General features: G+C 45.7%; 1 long non-coding RNA gene across 1 annotated transcript; it reads left to right on the top strand.

The window, feature by feature from the left end:
• Positions 1–4,917: 4,917 nt before the first annotated feature.
• Positions 4,918–8,968, top strand: LOC140218756 (uncharacterized). The gene is made up of 3 exons (XR_011894931.1): positions 4,918–5,095; positions 7,866–7,952; positions 8,065–8,968. It is a non-coding gene; the product is annotated as an uncharacterized lncRNA (long non-coding RNA).
• The last annotated feature ends 423 nt before the right edge of the window (positions 8,969–9,391 follow it).

Here is a 9,391-nt window from a genome sequence, read left to right as displayed (position 1 = left end):
GAAATTCGAGAATTAATATCTGGAAACTGGTGTCATTTTGAGAATTCGTTCCAATTGATCCACCTTGCGAATTCCCCGGCTACAATTTCTAAATTGCAATATGTACTGTAGGGTAAGTAGTTTAGAGAAGAAAAAAAACGTAATCAGTATTTTTTTGTTAGTTAATGGAACATGCATTTCAATTTCTCGTGCAAATAATGTCCGCTTGCCTGAGCAATACAGCCCAACGCTTTGCTTCGTGCTATCTGCTACAGGTGATCGTTTATTACTTGGTCTTCGACACAACGTATCCTGATTGTGTAGTCCGGCATATATTCTAATTGGTTGTCTATTTGACTTTTTGTATATTTCTACTGGGAGTTTAGCTTCACTGTAGTTCCGTGCGCATGTCATTTCATTATTTTTACCGTTTAACTTGTGTCAGTCATCACTTGAACATGCTTTATCTTCACTGTTGTCTATAGTACGAGGTTTATACAACATGCTTTGCCTGCCAACTTTGTGTGACCACCGGCCTCCACTTGCTTCACCTATTGCCTTTCCAGTGTTGTTGTTGTGGTGGTGGTGGTGGTGGTGGTGGTGGAGGATAAACCTTTATTGTAGAACCTGCACTTTATGATGGCCGGGCCTAAGCCTCCCATGAGGGGTCGTCGAGGGCTTGCCTCGCCGCCGGCTCACGGGCGTGCTGGGTCGCCCAGGTTTGGTCGTCGAGGGCGGAGCTCCGCAGAGCCTCATGCAACCTCGACGAGAGAGTCGTGGTGTTAGTCTGTGTGTACTGTGCTGGGCACTCCCACAGAATATGCGGAAGCGTAGCCGGGTGAATGCCACAGCAATGACAGCTGGGGGTAGTGTAGACGTCTGGAAATATAAGGTGGAGGCGGGTGGGTGAAGGGTACGTGTTTGTTTGTAGCAGACGCAGGGTGGTAGCCTGCGTCCGGCTGAACTTGGGGTGAGGTTTGGGGAACGTTCGGCGACTGAGGTAAAAGGCCTTAACGAGATCGTTATAAGTGGTCAGATTGATCCTGGTGTCCAACTCGTCTCCAGTGACTCCGGCGCGGTTGACTAGGCCTCGCGCAATGTAGTGGGTGACCCCGCTGAGGTTGGGTAGGTGTGGGTGGATAGGGACCGCATGGGCCGGGATCCATGTCAGGGAGATCATGAAATGAAGTAATGGTCGGTATTCGTAGAAGGCAAGAGATTCCTTAGGCAACGACCTTTAATAGTGAGAGTATTCTACAATTAGTTAGATAAGTGTTTTAGGGTCTCGTTATAAAATTTTGTTTTAATTAAAGGCACTGGATCGTAGCGCGGAAGGCGGCTCAAAGCGGTACCGCGTCCGTAAGACTAAAGCCCCACTGTCCAAGCGCCACTGCCGCTTCTGGTTGGTCGGCGAAAAACGTGAATGGAGGGGCTTTACGTAAGACGGGGCGTGTATCGTCTTGGTCCTCATTATAAAAAGAAAAAAAACTCTTTCCCTTCAATTCTATATGTCACTTCTTACCAATTGTCGCAGCAAGCTGGTGTCCGATACTGGCTGTATGTCCAACTTCATGTTCCAGCATTGCATTGCTCCTGTGTCCAAACACATGGCTCATACCCACTATGGAGGATCGACCAAGGAGCAGGCTGTTCCACTTGTGTTATTACTAAATTATAACTGAAATAAAATTTGCATAGCAGAGCACCGGTTAAAGAAAGACAAATTTAGAAATTAGAAAAACATACCGTTAGGAATATTGAGATAAAATAATTTTACATCAAGAAATGAGATAGCAAAAATCTTAGGAATTGAACGAGGTAATCTTTTTTTCTGTTTCTAATGAAATTAGGAATTGCGAAAAAGGCATCCCTCTGGCTGAATTACGGCAAAGACGCCCCAAAATGGAGAATGGTTGGCAAAGTTATCGATAGCCCAGTTGTGTCGTACTCGATTTGATTTGATTGTAATGTTTTCTCTGTTGTCGTTCCCAGCGTAGTGGGGAATCGTCGGTCTCGCCCAGCGATTGATTCCGCTTCGCACCCACAATCCTTCCAGGGAAATTTTCCGGCAAGAAAAAAATTAAGTAAATTGAATTGAGCGAAGACATGCCACCTCGTTACATTCGAGGCTTTGTTTGCTGCTGTCCCTTTGAGTAGCTGCGACCAATTTGCAGTGTTGTGTTCTTGTGTGTGTGTTTTTTTTATGAACTCTCGCACGATGATCTTCGCAGAAGCCCCCTCGAAGTCCTTTTCCGCAACGGCGACGCAAACCCTGCAAGAAACGAGCGGGTCGGAGGAAGAAGATGGTTACTGGGACGACGGCAAGTTCAGATTTTTTTGTCACTGCCGACGTGAACGCGTGGTCTTGTGGCCCTATAGTTAGATGGGCAGATTTTGTGTTGCTTTCAACGTGTGTGCGTCGCGATGCTAGGATCGCTGGCGAGCAAATGGAGCTTGCAGCAGCAGCTCGTGATGCAGAGGTCTGCCAAAGGAAGCGTGTGCCCGAGATCAATATGTTTCGCTCAATTGAAGCGTGTTTCCCGCGTGTCAATGCCTTTCTTTTTACATAGTTATAATCGTAACTGCGGACGTTTGCGTTATCAGAAGTTGGCTTGTTTCTTTGTCAAGTACAGCAAGTTATGCGTTTGTTCCTTCGAATTTCGGTAGTTACATTCACTTGCGACAGCCAGGTATATCTTAAGTGTTCGCAGTGTAGTTCGTAAAAGCTCCTTATCTGGAACCTTCCTGTTTGTCTCATGTATACCTCCGAAATGTCTAGTAGCGCAAGATTTAACTTGCGATAGCGCGTTATATTCCTGGCACTGGTATAGGTCATCTCGTCTAAGGCGTCTCGTGTGTGATATGTACAATGAGGCAAGAAACAATGAGCAAGAAAGGCGACAAGAAATGCGAAAGTGAGTACAAAATTTTTGTAGGCAACAGCTGTCATTAGCGAAGTTCATGCTATACGCGGCGCGGTATGGATGCACCGCAGCAAAGGCAAATGCTTATTGAGGAACCTTTATCTCAGAAGGTGCTATCTAAGTACACGAGAACAGAAAAATCTTTTCCTCTCGGCATCTACAGCGCCGATTGTGAGGATATTTGTACCGTTCAAATTTAAACCTTAAACATCTGCCTTTTGTAGGGGCAGTTTTTTTTATGGCCAATATTTTTATAAACGACTTCTTGAATGTTGCAAAAAAAGAAAAAGAAAAACAACAGGAATTAAGCTCGTAGTTCTTTAACTTGTCAATGAAATATGATAACAGAATCCGGTTATCATTGACGTATATGTCACTGAGGTATCTAAAGCCTACATAAATTGACGTTTTATGCACCGGTCTGAAATTTACACTAATTTTCAAGTAAAGCTTTTGCAAAATACCTATAACTATTGTACGAGAAGAACGGGAACCGAGGGGCCGGGTTTTCGTGAGTCACAAACACATAAAGCCAATAGACAATGACAACCAGAAAAACAAAGAGTTGATTACTTGTTTATTTTAATTGAAATGTAGGAATTATAAGCAAAGTAAAATGAAAGTGGGCGAAAGGATAACGGGCTCGGGTGGGATGCGAACCCACGTCTTCGCATTAAGCGTGCGATACTCTTACCATTGGAGCTACCATGGCGCCGTTTTCCCGTGCGCTTTCATGGGTATTTACGTACAAAAATAGCGCTGGCTAAATAAATATCACACATAAATATCGCTGGCTAACATTCCCAGAGATAACCCTGAGAATGTTAGCCAGCGTCACCACTCACGGCCTTCGCGGTGGATGTAGAACACCCTTCCTCCCGCAAGGCGGCACGTGGTACGTGAATTTGGGAGAGGGCAACTTGCCAATGAACCTTCGTGTGCTACCCGACGGCATCAAAAATTCTTGAGACGAGACCCCCGCCATGTTATGAACGAGAAGTAGGGCAACGGAGGGACCCGGTTTTTCGTAAGTCACAAACACATCAAAGTCAACAGACAAACCAAACAAGGAAAGCCCTGGGAGAGGGCAACTAGCCACTTTAAATATAAACAAGCAATTCCTCTATGTTGACTCTCGTACAAATACATAAATAGCTAAGAAAGTGGACCGCAAAACGCTTTAGCTCAATTGATGCGTGCATCGCACGCGGTATACGCGAAGACGTGGGTTCGTATCACACCTGCGGCCAGTTGCTTGTTCGTCCGCTTTCATGTAAATCTATTTATAATTTCTACATTTCAATTAAAAACAAACGAGAAATCCCGCCTCCGCTTTCCTTGTTGTCATTGTCTGTTATCGTTGTGTGCTTATAAATCCCATAAATATTGCAGCAATACGCATAGCAATATAACATTTGGCCGATTTAGGCGCTTATCAGATGCGATTTGCAGAACTGCGACATCTGTCTGTGGTGCAGAGTTAACTGATCTCTTCGCTTCGTGCTTCAGCATTCTTCCAAACTTTTCAATTTTCGGCAGTTCTCGTAAAAAAAAAGTATGAGGTCCAAAAGTCGAGATTCTGCTTCGTACAGTTGCTGGAATTTAGCTTTCTCTCTCAAATGCATCAAAATTCCATCTCATCAGTTGAACTGGGGACGTATTCTGTAGGAGTCCACATAGTGGACTGTCCATTTCGGTCGCCGCTGATTGGCTGGGGCCGCTCGTCTCCCGTACAGCTGCATCCAATCAGCAGCGGCCTAAATAGACAGTTCACTTGGTAGACACTTACAGAATACCCCCCCCCCCCCCCCCCCTATGTCTAATGCGAGTCCGTTTATGTGCTGTTACGTGCATTTGAATCGGCAAATCGGAATTGGCATTCGAGCCAACAGCTTTCTCCCAACTATGATGCACTGCGCCTTGCTTGCGCGTGAGCAAGTGCGCGCACGTCAGCGGCACCACGTGTTTGTTATCGAAAGTCTGTATACTGTTGATCCCAGTGCGCTCGCTGAAAGCAGGACTATATATATTTTTGGGCCACCTTGCTGTAATTTTTGGCTTTCCTCACGTAGTTCTCTGCGCACATTTGCCTGCAGACGAAGACGACCTGTCGGCGGACGAGCCCACGGTGATAATTCGTATCGAACCAAGACCGGAGGAGGAGCAGACGGCAAGAGAGAGTTTAGAACAGCGTGAGTTTACGTTTGGGGCCTAAGTATCTATATTTCTATAACGAAGTCGTTTTTTTTTTATGAAGGCTAGGATAAATAGAAAGTCTTAGACGGATAGATTTTGTGACCAAGAACTGCTTGTATAGGCTTAGCTGGGTGCAATTCCGAGTGAAAGCAGCCAGCGGGGTTAAAACGTCAAATGGAATGCTTTGACAGGTTTAACATGGGGAAAACAAAAACACAAATACAGAAATAACAACGAAAAATGACAGGACAGCTTTTGATCAGGAGATTTTGGAAGTCAAAGTGCAACCTGGCTCTCTAAAGTCTCAGCTGATAAAGTGTTCTTATAGTTTAGGCACCAGGACTTGCACTTGAACGTTAACTGCTTGTCATTCTGTTGATATATCTTGAGTCGCTGCATGCTTGCCAACTCTCCTGAATTTTTCTAATAGTTTAGGAATTTGAGCTCGTTTTAAGATATTACGAATTCTTCCTCAAGTTTTATGAAAAGTAGTTTCAGTTCGCCAAACATTTTTAAAGGTGCCCAAGGATAGGGTGGCACAATATGACAACACTGCATACCAGAAATAAAGTGAGACAGTCATTGTGTCGGTCATTTATGGCGGCACTAGTCACCACATACTAGGGAGGTACTTGCTTCGACTTAGATTATTCAGAGAAGTTCCCGAAGCAGGTGAAACCATCTACAATCATGGCGCCGGAAAAGTCACAGTGTTCTAAAAATTATGTGTTTCTTGTCAGTCAAAGTGAGTCATCGTTCATAATATGAGTATGCATCTCATAAAAGCTGTGTGCCTAGAGCAAACCATGAAAAAGAAAGCTTGCTTTCACCCCCCCTTCCCTCTTTCCCACCCCTCTCTCGTCAAGTCTTACGAATTTTGCTCTTCACAGGTTCGAAGGGTTGGCCGTTGTGATCGACAGTGGCCTAATAATGGACGTCTCTGATTAAAGCCAACGCTTCGACCATGGCCTCCGAGATCCCAACAGTGCACATTTGCTAAGCTGCGCCGTTGCGATCTTGGAAGCCGCGTTTCGACGAGCGGACTTGTCATCGTCAGGGTAACCGCCGCGGTTCCTGTCGCGTTGCATTGCTGAGGTCGAGACCGCGGTTCCGATCCCGGCCGCGGCGGCCGCATTCCAATGGGGGCGTCATGCAAGAAAGGTCGTGTAGCGTGCATTGGGTGCACGTCATGAAGAAAGCCCAGGTGGTGAAAATTAACCCGGAGCTCTCGACATACAGCATGCGTCATAATTAGATCATAGTTTTGGCGCGCAACACCCTAGAATTTGATTTTTTTTTTTCGTCCGGGCAGGCAGGACTAGAACTGCTTTCCTTGGCGGCGTTTTAAGTTCTCGTGTCGGAACTTTGGCTCCAGCCTCAGAGATAGATGTGTACCAGCACCTCTAATCCCCTGAAGGGATTAGAGATGCATTGGTGCATGGGATGGATTAAGACCTGCCGAAAACCAATAATACACTTGTGCTCCCGAAACTAGAGTATGCCTCTTCCGTTTGGGATCTCCACACCAAATCACTCATACAAGTCCTCGAATCCATCCAAAATCGTTCTGTTCGTTTTATACTTTCTAATCATTCTCGTTCAGCCAGTGTAACGCTTATGAAGAAAACATTAGATCTTCCTGACCTTTCCTTACGCCGTCGTATTTCTCGTTTATGCCTCTTTCACAAAATATATTTCACCAATGACACTCTAAAGCAATCACTTTTTATTACTCCGACTTACTTTTCATCCCGCATGGACCACCGGTTCAAAGTTGGCGTGCCAAGCGGCAGGACTAATATCTATTTTGATTCGTTTGTTCCGAAGACAAGCCCGGACTGGAACCACCTTCCTGCCTCCGTCGTGTCCATCGCGGCACCCGAAGCCTTCAAGTCTACCGTATATGATCATCTTCATTAACCTGCCTACAAATGTATTCTTGCATACCCAGTTGCATTTTTGTATTCTTGTATTACCCACTCCTCTCTGTAACGTGGAACGGCCCTAAGAGTAAATAAAGGAAACGAAATGAAATTAAATGAAACGCTGGGCTGAGTGGAGGCTAACATGTTGGGCCGACTCATTGAAAGAGAGAGAGAGAAAAAGAACTGCGAAGAGGATGGCTTAACGGAGAGTTTGCTTGCGAATGCTAACTCCATGACGTGGGGCTCCCTTATTTCCCTCCCCCGTCCCTGCCAAGATCTTGAGTAATGCTTTCAAGTCCTCAAGATGTTTCAGAATTTGTGCGTCCTAGTAGTGTGCATCGCCATCCCTGATTTTACGCTTGAAGTATCTTTTTGGGGGGTGGTGGCGACAAATGCAATAAATAGAAATGAATTGGCTACTTTTGGTTACTTTTTATTTCGGTTTTGGCTTTTCTTCTCGTGCACTAAGCGGCAACACTGCTCCATTCCTCGATCGCACCTTGATCACTTCAGACCAGCCGCGGAAGCCCATTGGCTGTTACGTTTGCGCTTCTGACCTAGAGGTCGAAGGTTCGATCCCGGCTGCGACTGCCGCATTCCGACGGGGACGGAGTACAAAAAAAGGAAAAAGAAAATGATAAGAGACAACGCTCGCGTACTTACGGAACGCCAGGAGGTCAAAATTAATTCGGAGTCCTCCACCTCGACGTAGTATACCTCACAGTCAGATCGTGGTTGTGGCACGCAAAAACCTAAGAATGTATGCAACCTGTGCACCACTTCAGGTGTGCATGTTCTCTTGAAGATGTTGGTTTAAACTTCCCACCGTTATCTTTCGCAGAAACCCCCGTGGCGACCACATCCACAGCGATGACGCAGTTGGACCTTGTGGCAATGTCGACGGGAGCGTACGAGTATTCCAGACAAGGCGAGTTATATATAGCGACACCAGAGTGGATCGTTCATTAAAAAAAAAAAAAAAAAATTTCGCGCGATTGTTGGGAGGCGAGACATGGACGCATCTTTCTTTCTTGTTGTAGAATGGCTGTCGTCGACCGAGCCGGCAATCTTAACGGGAAGCGACCCTGGGACCGCACTTGCACACATCGATGAAAGAGGGCAGTATTGGGAAGAACGTAAGTACATGGTAGCGATATTTTTTTTGCTTATCAGTGTCATTGCTGACGGGAACCTGTCTCGACACGGCATTTCGCAAAAACCGCATGTTCAAAAGAATAAAGGGAATAAAATACCCCTGAATGACGAAACTCATATTTTGCAACTGCAGTGGTCATCCAGGCATTGCTGTGCGTCGTTGAACAAGCACACGATTGCACAGACATTTTTTTTCTTCGAGATGCGTATAGTCACCTTAGTATCAAAATAAAGTTTTCAAGAATCGTTACATTACAGAAAGCCTGTGGTAGCAAAGAAGTTATTCAGAAAAGGATTTCGATCTCCTGTTTTTGTGGAGTGTGTCTGTGAAAACACGCTGTCCAAGAACTGAGGTATACTTTCTTATTGCATCATTCAAGTGCTTGTTTCGCTTGCTGGTTATTATTTTCTCTATAATAGGGTTCGCGTACTAGAGGTCTGTATTCCGGACAACTGCGGATCTGGCCTTATACTAAAGAGTCGGGAACTCTGCCAAGCCGCTGCTGCGGCTTTTTGTTCCGGGCACTCCTTTTGATGAACGAAAACGAACAGATCGTCCATCTGCAGCATCAAAAAACAATTGCTTTCACTCAAATGAGCGCTAATTCTTGCAGCTTAACTAATATTGTTTTAACTATTGTCATCATCCCACCCCTTATGTAAAACCCCCGTGTGGGGTCTTTAAGGAAAGACAGAAAGAAAGAAAGAAATCGCAGAATGCAATCGACGATAATTCTCAATGTAGGCAAGTAGTCGAACGCTTCCCGAAAAGCCGTCTGCTTCATTTGAGGGGACTTTCGCATCTCTAGCAACACTTGCGCGATTTCGCGCACAGTGTGACGCGCTCGCGATACACACCTCAAGTTTTTTTGTTGTTGTTGTTGTTGGGCACCTTTGGTGAGGTGAAGTCCGCCTGTAGTGTCATTTAAGAAAGTGCATGAATGATGATGGGGTCTGAACCTCCGTCTTCCGGCGCAGCGGGCCCCAGTGCTCTGACCGTTATACTATTAGGCCACGACCGCGTGCGCGTTTCTTTCGTGCATGCTTTTCTCCGTCTGGATCTTAACATGATACTTTTTGGGGTAAAAGCTTGGTAAAAAACACAGAGAGGCAGAAGGAAAGGAAAGGCGAACGGCGTACTCGAGAGACGAGCGCTACTCGTGCGGTTCCTCCAGTTCCACATGAGCTACAGCGGCGGCCGTGATCCCGTCC

Source organism: Dermacentor andersoni, chromosome 6 (assembly GCF_023375885.2).
Source record: "Dermacentor andersoni chromosome 6, qqDerAnde1_hic_scaffold, whole genome shotgun sequence".
NCBI lineage: Eukaryota > Metazoa > Arthropoda > Arachnida > Ixodida > Ixodidae > Dermacentor > Dermacentor andersoni.
This window is presented reverse-complemented; position numbering and strand designations above follow the sequence as displayed.